The following is an 11,178-nucleotide window of genomic DNA, read 5'->3' on the forward strand; positions in this document are numbered from 1 at the left end:
TTCAGGCCACAATAATTGTTATGTATTTTCAAGAGGTTAATCTCTCAAGAATTACAGGAAAATTCCAGATTGAAAAGTTTGAGAAAATCTAGCTAAAGGATGAAAAGAAGATTTAACAAATTTCACTCTGGTAGAATCTGTATCCTCAAGACTCCCCCACCCAACTGGTGCACAAAGCATTTTCGGGCAGCCCTGACCACTGGGAGCTGGGGGAGAATGCACAGAGGGAGCACTGTCAGCAGGCGTGAGCTCTGGGGTCAGACTAACTCGACCAGGACAATCCTCCTTGTTTTCATCATTCAACGGACTTGGTGAACTTGCACTGCTGGGGGATGAGGACAGAGAGGGAGACTTCAGTTGCCACTTAAAAGGGATTTGGAGCCCTGGCGGGTGAGGCTCAGGGGACTGAGCCCCGGGTTGCAAACTGAAAGGTCACTAGTTCAATTCCCAGTCAAAGCACATGCCTGGGCTGCAGGCCCGGTCCCCCACTGGGGTATGTGAGTAGCAACAGATTGATGTTTCTCTCACACAGCGATGTTTCTCTCCCTCTCTTTCCTCTTCCCTTCCCCTTTCTCTAAAAATAAATAACTAAATAAAATCTTTTTAAAAATGGGCAAGGTGGGAGCGATTTGGAGACATCAGACCTCCTCCGCCCCGAGGGCAGAGTTGGAACCTTTGCAAAGCATATCCCTGGAGTGGGTACAGCAGAAGTGTGGCTAGCCTAAAATTCAAAGAGATGTGGGTGTTTACTAAGTCATAAGAGACCATTATGAGGCACATTTACTACTGATAGTTTATAGGGAAATAAGTGAAAGCTGCCAACAAAAACTGAAGACAAGTACCATTAGGCACTGAATTATGTATCCCCAAATTTGTATATTGAATGCTTAACCCCCAATGTGACTGCATTCAGAGACAGGGCCTTTATGGAGGCAACAAAGGTTAAATGAGGTCGTAGGGGTGGGGTTCTGACCCAATAGGTGTCCTTATAAGAAGAGGGAGAGACCAGGGGTGCGGGCACTCAGAGGACAGGCCCTGTGAGGACACAGCACAGTGACCACTTACTGCAGAGCCAAGGGGAGAGGCCTCAGGAAAAACCAGAGAGCTTGGCCTTCCCAGCCTCCAGAACTGTCCGAAAGTCAGTGTCTGTTGTGCGAGCCGCCAGCCTTTGGTGTTGGACTACGGCCGCCCCAGCAGACGAGCAGGCACTGTGGCCCATCCTCTCCTCCAGCACGGGAGACAGATCCTGCTGCTTTCATCCTGTCAGTGTGTGATCGGAATAAGTATGGCTTGTTTCAGGAACTTGCTTTTCTTTTTTTGCATTCTGTGCTTCTTTTTGTGCCTGGTATTACTTCTGAATCAACCCACACCACTCCTCCGTGGTCCTGCGAGAGTCTCCCTGTCCCAGGGTGGAGGCTCCCACCCTCTCAGACAGCGGGGTGGGGGTGGGGCGGTCAGGGCATAACCAGCGGCGCTGACTTGCAGTGCTCTGTATGAACCGTCCCACTCAGAAGCCATCCACCCAAGAAAAAGACGTGTCTTCTTCAATCCCACTGAGGCTCCCGTCACTGATTTTTCTCTTCTGCAATGACACTTCAGGTCTAAGAGGCCAAACAGATAAAACTGTTGTTCAAAGATTTTTATCCTGCTTCTGAGGGCAGTTTGGACACAAATTCACTGAGTGGACAGTGGGTAAGTGAAATTGATGGCACCACGCAACCTCCTCTAAACAAGCAGGGCCCAGAGGGGTCATGAAAATGTCCGGCTGCCTTCACGGCCATGAGGCATGGCCCTATCCTAGCTCCTGTGATGTCATACCGTATACATCACAGCTGAGCTCCTTGTCACCACTGAGCCAGACTTAACGTGAGCGAGACAGGCTGTCTGAGGACCCCGACTTCCAGGGTAGACGTCTTCTCCCAGAGGACCAAGCTGGCTGTGACACGGGGTCCCGTGTGGGGGCAACAGGGAGCCTGAGCCATGGCTGCGGAGCTGTGGGCAGCCCACCAGAAGGTGGGCTCGAACCTCCCCAGAATTAGTGTCCTCAACAGTGATATTCTCTAAAAGCTGCTCTGAAAGCTGAAGGGTAACTTTCTCAAGAGAAGTGATGGGAAGGGCTCAGAGGATCACAGTCCCCATGAACTAAGCAATACCACCCAGCTTAGTTCAGCTCCGAAGCCTCAGAACAGAGATGGGGTCAAAGGAGTGCTTCCCAGACTTCAGGTCCTCGGGTACAGGCTTTGTAATATTTGTTTGGACACCGCCTGTGAGGGTTGATTTCATGGGCCAACTTGACTGGACCGTGGCATGGAGAGCCCAGCTATTCGTCAAACATTATTCTGAGTGTGTCTGCGAGGGTGTTTTTAGATAATACTACCGTTTGAATCAGTGGACTGAGTAAAGCAGAGTTCCTTCCCTAACGTGGGTGGACCTCATGTGATCTTTATGGTTCAGTTATGACATTACACTGATTTTTCTTACACTATGGGTGTGACTGGGTTGCATTATCTGGGAATTTCACTTCAGGGTTGTAGGCAGGGAGTTAAAAAACGTTTCTCACGAACAGGAGTCTGACAGGACTGTAAGCCTCCTGCTTTAAAAGAAGTTTGCTGTGGATCAAAACTGCCTTTCCCAGTGGAAACACCAGGGAATCATTTCCTTTCTGGAACCTGCTGGGCCTGGGAGCAGCCCGGCCCGCTGAGCAGGGCCAGCTGGCGCGGAGGCATGAAAGAGCTCTTTCTCTGCAGCGCTTACAGGTGGAAGGCACGGAAGCCCCATGCGCTTTGTGAAACTGAAGGAAAGACTCAGCAAACTTCACACGGCCATGTGACCCTTGACGATTGCTCAAGGGAGCCTCGGTTTCCTTCACTGAGTAATGAAGATAAAAAAAGCCCCTCCCATATTGACTTCTTATGTGGATTAAATCAGATAAATAAGATAAAGACTATTTAGCACTTCCCTCAGCCTCCCAGAGCATATTAGGCTCCACAAAGGAGAGCACGTGTTTCTTATCATCACACAGCACTTTACAGTTTACAAAGCCCTTCCCCATACACTGTTTTCTTTGAGCTTTATATGCATCATCCAAGGAACCTTCCCAACAACTTCTGAAACATTATATCCCAAAATCTAATAAAGTAGGGATAACAACAAAGAGTGTACATGCTCTTTCCACAACACCATGCTGCTTCCACCCATGCTGGCATTACCCCGTACTCACTCATCCATTCATTCATTCATTCATTCATTTATTCATTCAACAAGTATTTACTGAGCACTTGCTACACTCGTGGCACTGGGCCTCAACAGTGGGGACTGACAGGAAAACCATCTCCAGGGAGGTGAGGCCCAGGGTGGCTACCACACTTGCCCAGGCACACTGGTAGCCTTTAAACTGGCTTCTGCCACTTGAAATCCAGGCTATTCCATTTCTTCTGTGCAGCTCCAAGGACAAAAGTGCATCCTCAGGGGAGGAAGACATTCCTGGAGGAGGAAGCTGGGGGATGATCTGGATGGAAAGACTCAACAGTGGAAAGGGAAGCCTCTTGAGGATAAAGGCTGTCCCGTCTGCATCCCTGAAGACCCTGGGGAGGAGGAGGCAGCTTGCTCTCAAAGAGGGCCTTCCAAACCCATTCAATCCAAGAACCTGGGACTCACATAGAGACATTTCTCAGAGTATAGGATTTTGCTTTTAACTCTTCCCTTCAAATGCCAAACATTTTTGCTTCAAGCTCATTATTTTGGCTAGAATTTTAACCTTCCAGCTTCCACAGAGGGGTGGTCTGCTGGGAAATGGGCCCGTGGTTCAGGTGTAACCCTTCCTGAATCCACATGCTCAATGAGGAGGTGCAAACCCCTGGGCACTGGCAGTCAATCTATCTGTGCCAAGTACACAAGCAGAATATAGAAAATCATGGTCAAAGTGTGCCCTGGGTTTGCTTAACTTTATCCAGGAAGTCATGTGACCCACACTATCCACTGTCTGAAATCTACAAGGATGAGCTTGGTCTTCAGTTGCATGGAAACTTTTTTTCTTCAGGCATGAAAATATCAAATATAGTCATAAAAACAGTGACTTAACCTGTGCCCAGAAACATATATCTTTTTAAATGATTATACTTCCAGTTTATTCTACATTACGCTGGTCTCAAGACAACTAATAAGAAATGAATTTCTCAGCCCTTGACCTTAATAGGGATTGGGGCTGATTCCAAGAAAACATGTGCAAGATGAACTTTTCTGCATGTGTTTTTCCCTTAATCTGCTATCAAAGAACTTTTAGTTCTGTCATTTTTTTTTTTTTACTGAGCTCTCACTAAACAAATTCCAACTAAAAGGGACGCCAACAGAAAGGACCAGTCCTCTATCCCAGCACAGAGCGCTAGCCCCCACACATGGCCACATATGTCACACGCCAGCCTGAGTTTCTAACTCAGCTCCCTGGGGAGAGTTTATACTTGCCTGGTCTCATTAAGGCAACACACGGTTATACAGTCTCTCACAGTGGGACCAATTAACCATTTCCACATGGGCACCCCAATAACCCCACCAGACAGCTGGCCCTCACTATTTATGTTTAGTACTTAATATTAATTACGTTACAGACGCTCAAAAGAAGAGCTCTATTTTCATGCCATGGGTGGTGACTTCAGACATTAGAACAAGTTGGTTTTTTTGTGTGTTTTTTTACGCTCGGTTTGTAATTTGGGCACCAACATGCAAAGCTATCTACACCGTTCCACTTGAAGTGTTTTTGCAAATGAGCTGTTAAAGTGGCATAATTAAATACACTTGACCATCTTTTGGCATCTGAAAGGGAGAGTTCCTAATGTAAGGGGAACCACACAGATGATTGGCTTGACCCCCAAATCTGACGGCAAGCTCCCCAGCACAGGCACCAATGGCGGCAGCCTGCACCAGAACTCTGTTCCCACAGCGGAGTTCCTTACTGATCAATGACATTTTTGAGTTATGCTCTTAGGGATGAACAGCATATCTTAATCTCTAATTGTTTGGTTGAGCTTTGATATCACCATGGTTTCCCGATGGTGCGGGTACTTAATCCTAAAGGACTGTGAAGGGGAAAGGCCAGCCTCTTTGTTTGGAAGGCCATAAAGAAGGAGAATAATTCCTGTTGAACCTTTATTGTTTAGAAATGGTTGGACCCAACGGAAGTGTGTAAGTTACACAACCTCCAGATCCTGTCTCTGAAACAAAAACTCTGGAGCCCCAGCATTGGCGTTCGCCTGTGTTTCCCTCTTCAGTTCTTCCTTCCCTCACTCACCGAGGCCACAGTTGCCTGTCAGAACAGCATTAAAACCCTGAGGCCAGCCCCCGAGTGGCTGGAGGGCTGCATCTGATGCAGACCCTCAGACACGGCTGCTGAGTGTTCACGTCCGCCTCATGAGAGGGCCAGCTCCCAGACACCAGGGAAAAAGACACGCCTTGGTGTCCAACCCTGGTGTCCTCATCAGAACAATGATGTCCCAGGATGACTGGTGGACAAGTGGGAAAGGAGAAAAAGAAAATCCTTCCTTTGATCCAAAAGAGACTGTTGGCTCTCACAGTATCCCTCCTGAATTGCTCCAAAATACAGGGAGGAGAGTCATGGTCAAGTTCTCATCTGGAAGGGGGAATGGAACTCTCTCTCTCTTCTGAGTGTTAGCCCAGCACCTCTGTGTTCAGTGCCATTTCCCCTTGGTTGGACTGGGACCCAACCCGGGGAATTCTTGGCTCTGCCCAGCTCAGCATTTGTTTCCAAATGTAGTCTCCACTTTCATAAAAATCTCCATATTTCTTTAGGGTTACTTTCAAGTCATATTTTGTTCTGTTTTGTTTTGTTTTGAAAGGATGAGGGCTTTTGCTCTGTAATGATCAGCCTGGGAAAGTAAAATTTTATTACCAAATATCCAGCTCTCAGAAGTTGAGTTGCCATCACCAGCAGCTTTGAAAGCTGCCCTGCCATCCCCAGCTTTCAAAGCACAGTGCTGACAGCCTTTTCCTGGCACAGCAGTTTTCCCCCAACAGCCAGCCCCACTCCTGTGCCTCCGTGTCAGATGCCGTGTGAGGGAAGGGCTGGCACAGCCTGGCCACCAGAGAGTGCCATCTTTCTGAAAATCGGCAACACTGGGACCAGGATCCATTTATCTGATCAAGAAATGCATCTACCAAAAAGGAAATGCACATCTGACTTCCCACAAACAAAACTTTGGGTAGAATATGTCTGAGTTGGTGGGAAGGTAAAGAGGAGTTCATAAGGTTTTGTGCCACCAGATTCTCTGTAAGACACAAATGGCCAAACAGTAACAACAGCAACCCCTGGGAAGCTTGCAATGTGCGTCTCAAAATACATTCCCATCACTCCAGGGTGTCGCATAGGCTCAATAGAATGACTTTTTAGCTTGATACAAAGTGAGAACAGCCACAGGGTAATAAATTCCTTTTCGTCTGAAAATAGTAGTCCACAAAGTAATCATTGCAAGAAGCAAGAGGTATTTTATCTCCTCAATGGCGGCAAAGTGCCTCTTCTGACTTAAAAATTTGTATCTATTCCAGAATGCACAACTCCTGCTCGCTGCTCATCTCCGTCCCACCCTTCTAAAGGCAGGGATGTTCCTGATTGTCAGAACTGCCAGCTTCCCCCAGCAGGAAGCTTTGTCACCAGCATCCCCAAGCCAATCTCTTGGCCGAGAGAAGCAGGAGCCCACCAATGCTAACACTGAAAATCCAGAGAGAGGGGAGAGAGGTCTGACTTCTGAAGTCAGTGGTGATTTGCACCCGTCACCACTTGCCTTCCAGACACTGTGCACTGGGGCCCAATGGCAGCATCCCTCACAGGGCTGCCCCTGAGTGCCGCCCACCAGTGACGGCCAGAGAGAGAATGAGAGAGGGAGAGAGAGAGGAAGAGAGAGTCTGAGGGGGTCCACTGCGGAGCAGGCTGCTCTGAAATGCCCAATGCTCCTATGCCTCTCCAGACTTTAGTATGTGCTGGTCATAATAAGCCAAAATTCAAACAGTCCTAAACGTGACCAAAATGGCCCTTCTGCCGCAGGTTCTCTGATTCAAGTCTCAATCTAAATCTCAGCATCTGACAAACCGTGATGAGAGTTTGCAGAAATATTAAGGAATGAACCTTTGCCAGAACTAAAACCGAGATGAAGGCAGCAACAATCAAAGACATTTAGGACCTTGTGGACTTGCAGTCAGAGCACCAGAACTTGGTTATACACGTAACAACAAATACATGCAGGATTCGCCGCAGCAACTTACAGCAGAGATTTATAGCGGAGACCGGAGTGTGCACTCTTGAAAATGCAGGGGTTTGGGGTGGGGGTTAGAAAAGGAAAATAAAGAAAGAGAAGCAACAGATTTAAATGCAACCTAAACATTTGAGCCACTCTTTCAACCTCAGAAATTCCACTAGGATTTGCATGATCCTAATGGTCTTTGAACTGTGTTGGAAAATGTCACAATAGATGTTTGAATTAAAATCCAGTAAGTTTGCCAAAAGACCAATTGTTTAAAATTGGCAGCATTCCAGATGACTTACTAACATACTGCCCGGGGCTGAGAGAATTGTTAATTCCAGAGCAAGTTAATTATCACCTTATTGATAAAGGGGTAATTTTTTAAAGCTCATGGTGTGGCTTTTGTGACTCATTAATTAAAATTTAGAGTAATTGACTAGACACAGTAGTGGCTTCTGTCACACTATATCTGTACTCAACCATTTGAGTTTTCTCCCAGGGGCTGTTTTCAGTCCCCTGGTCTCTCCTCACCTGTCTGCCCTTCAAGGCAACAAAAACATTAAAACCGTTTAAAGCACAAACTAGCCTTTTGGGAAATTGCAGGATTAGGAACATGTCCAAGGAGGCACTTAATCAAAACTCATTCCTGGAAATGTCAAGTTTACCCACCAAAATGAAGAAACCCAGGTAATCACAGCAAATGGGAAGGTCTCACAAACTTCATCTCCAAAATCTGAGACCAAATGTTATGCTCTTTGATAGTTAGATGGCAAGAGGGTTTTTCCTCCTTTCCCCCCTTCTTTCCCACAGCATCCCCGAGTAAAAACAGAGGGGTGGGGAAAGAGAAGCAGCAAGAGAGAAAAATTGAAGGCAGTGGAATCTGAAGCCCCCAGCCCCACAAGGGAGCAAGTCACCTCCTGCTTTCTTCATGATGGTGGAGTGAGGCAAGCACGCCAGGGCCCCCTGGAGCCAGTGCATTGCTGAGGCTTCCAAGAGCAAGAGCTGGGGAGGACCTGCGACCCACAGGGTTCTGCCCTGAGCCCAGGGAGTGAGTTCCCAGTTGCGACTCCCTCCTCTGCCAGGAACCAAAGCTGGTTCTACCCTGTCTTACCAGGCAAGAGTATGGGTGTGTGATGTGTCCACATGCAAACTGGAAACAGACAAGCAAAATGTTCTAAAATCTAACTCCCCAAATGTTCAGAAAGCTTGTTTCTCTCTGAGCGTATCTTGTTTTGATTTAAGGGAACTTTAGTCATGTGTTCCTTGAACTTGAAGTATTTGAGATCTAAAACTGAGATTAAAAAAAGCCACTACTTTCTGAGAGCTTGAATACAATCTGATTTTTACATCACTTAAAGTTTAAAAATTTCTATCCTTGTACGTTGAGGCATCGCCTGACTTTTTATTATAAAACATATTATTTAACATTTTTAAAAGTCATTACTTTTTCAAATTTTCAATTAAAAAAGTTCTTAAAAGTAGGGTGACAGTCTTGAGTTGACTGGATTTCCAGCCATTGGTCTTCCTGTCTCCCCTGCAGCTGGAGCTGGTGGGGGGACACCTGGGACCCCAGCCCTGAGGAGTCAAGAACCAGAAAGTGAAACTGTTTCTGCTGGTTTCACTTGCCTGAAAATGCACCACCAAAAGCAAATAAATGACGGAAAGCAATTTATTGTGGTTTTCCTCATTGTTTTATTTTCTATCCATTATCATTCACTTATTCCCCCCGACTTTTTGCAGCAAAATAAAAGTAATTTTTGTGCCATAGGGAAGAAATGTAAACACATGGGGACTGGGTTTTTGTGGGATTTGCCCTTTTCTTACAATTCCACAAATCAAGCAGACAGATAAATTTACCAAAATATTAGAGTCCTTCCACATATACAATTTAAAGAGCCAAAGAGAACATTTTCAGATTTTTAAAACTATCTGTAACAAATATGTTTAAATGGTTAAGATTTTGAGGCAACCAAATGACTTCTCCTAAAACTGACAGTGCTATATTAACATTTTATCTGAGTTTACATGATCACTATTGCTTTTCTAGATAATCTTTGCCTGGTGGTTTTGCTCAAAGACCCACCTTATTTTTTCAGACTAGCTCTACCAAGTGACAACAACAACAAAAATACTCCATGCGGGCATGATACCCCTGTAAACTACCCACACTGTAAATTCTGTCACAGTTATTTTTATGCTTTCACTCCAAATATTGTTTTACTTAAAAAGAAAAAAGTCTTGGGGTGGGGGGCGTGGGTAGTGGGGAAGCAGCTGTCTCTCTCACTCTTTAAAAATGGATCCTCTGGTTGAAAAGGAAGAAATACAGAGGACGCAACCAACATCTCAATTCTGAAGCTCCTGGATCTCTTTCCCAAGCCACAGTGTCAGAGACCAACCAAAAAGCCATTTCCTCATAAGGCTGCTGATGGGCTAGCCCTGCTGAGGACCATCATGGAGCATGGAGACACCACCATGAGCCACCTGTCCCTTGCTGTGACAGGTAGAGGGAAAGATTGTGACTCTGTACCTCAACTATCAGTGAAATGACTTACATGAAGCCGGCACCTCACCCTCATCCACGGTCCTTTCCTGCTCAGCTAACAACCTGGGGAGGGAGCCTTGTGCCACCAGGAGGGACACGTGCAAATGGGTTCAAGTCACACAACACCCCACCTGGGAAGGTGGTGACTCTGTGCATTTGAATTCGGGAAGACTGCTCCTGAGACTCCATATTCACCTGTTTATTTTTGCTTTTCCCCAAAACTAACCAGCACCAGCAACCAGCAGTAAATATTCTTATCCATCCTGGTCAGTTCAGAAACATCAGCACAAAGACACGTAAAATATTCTATCTGGTATACAAAAAATAAAGTTCAATTCAAAAAACCACACTTGAATGTTCACCACACACTGATCTTAAAAATTAAATTTTAGGTAAATATTTTTAACCTACGATACATTAAAAATTTTTTAATTAAAAAAACAAAGCAAAGCAGAAGCATCACCGTAAAAAGAAAAAGCTAAGCAGTTATTTGAGTTCACATTTGGGGGGTGGGGAGCAACTTTCTACATATTTAAATGCAGAGTTAAAGAGTAGTGAGCATGTATATATCCAAAATTTATAAACTGTATAATGCCATACTACATCTTCCCCCTCTGAGAGCTGATGCAGAAATCGAATGTTGTCTTTCGAGTAGAAGGAACTAAAGTTTCCCCGCCGCCCTCAGTGGTTTCAGTGCAGCCCATTCATGCAGTGGCACGGAGGCAGGCATGCAACCCAGAAGAACTGAACCAGGTAACCTGTCATGCTGACAGTAGAAAGAAGGATCCCGTGTCCACGGCACACCCTCCGATTGTGTCTTTCCCTTACCTACGGCTTGTTCACCAGAGCCCTGATCAGGTTCTTTCCCAGGCCGGGAATGTTGACTCAGAAGACAGAAGACTTTCAGTACCTGCACACCGAGTACTGCAAAAGCTAATCTTCCACCCGTGTGTTAGTAGCTCACAGTTAGTCTCCAGCAGCCCTGCTCCCCGGCTGCAAACATCTCATTAGACTAATGCATTCAGCACAGGCAGAAAACTCGATTTACCATAGCTACAGCAATGAATTTCCATTACGGTGACAGCTTCAACCACATCATGTCCGGAAAACCAGCCAACCACTGGCTTTTAAAGAACACACACATTTTACATGCAGAAAACGAGGCGTGTGTGTGTTTCATGTTTCCTTCCTCTTAGCAGCCCGACTAAGAGAAATGTGCAGTGTAGCTTTTCGCCGACATGAGCTGCCAGGTAATAACACTTCTGCTTCTTTGGTAGTTACGTTCTTGTAATAAACTGAATTGTGTCACAATTGTCAGACAGGGGTGTTTCCCACATTTCAGTTTTCATTACCCCTCCTCTGTTGCCATAGAAACCAGACTGTAACATC

At 45.9% G+C, this 11,178-nt stretch overlaps 1 protein-coding gene across 4 annotated transcripts in view; it reads right to left on the reverse strand.

Annotated features, from left to right (window-relative positions):
* Window positions 1–10,804, reverse strand: part of SCML4 (Scm polycomb group protein like 4) — a 93,635-nt gene extending 82,831 nt beyond the window's left edge. For all 4 annotated transcript variants that reach the window (XM_045843489.1, XM_045843487.1, XM_045843486.1 and 1 more), the window contains exon 1: window positions 10,618–10,804. The gene's annotated coding sequence lies outside the window, so the exon portion shown is untranslated. The remainder of the gene's footprint in view (window positions 1–10,617) is intronic.
* Between the last annotated feature and the right edge of the window lie 374 nt (window positions 10,805–11,178).

This window comes from Phyllostomus hastatus, unplaced genomic scaffold (genome assembly GCF_019186645.2).
Source record: "Phyllostomus hastatus isolate PE091 unplaced genomic scaffold, TTU_PhHast_1.1 phas_contig_40, whole genome shotgun sequence".
In the NCBI taxonomy this organism is placed as follows: domain Eukaryota; kingdom Metazoa; phylum Chordata; class Mammalia; order Chiroptera; family Phyllostomidae; genus Phyllostomus; species Phyllostomus hastatus.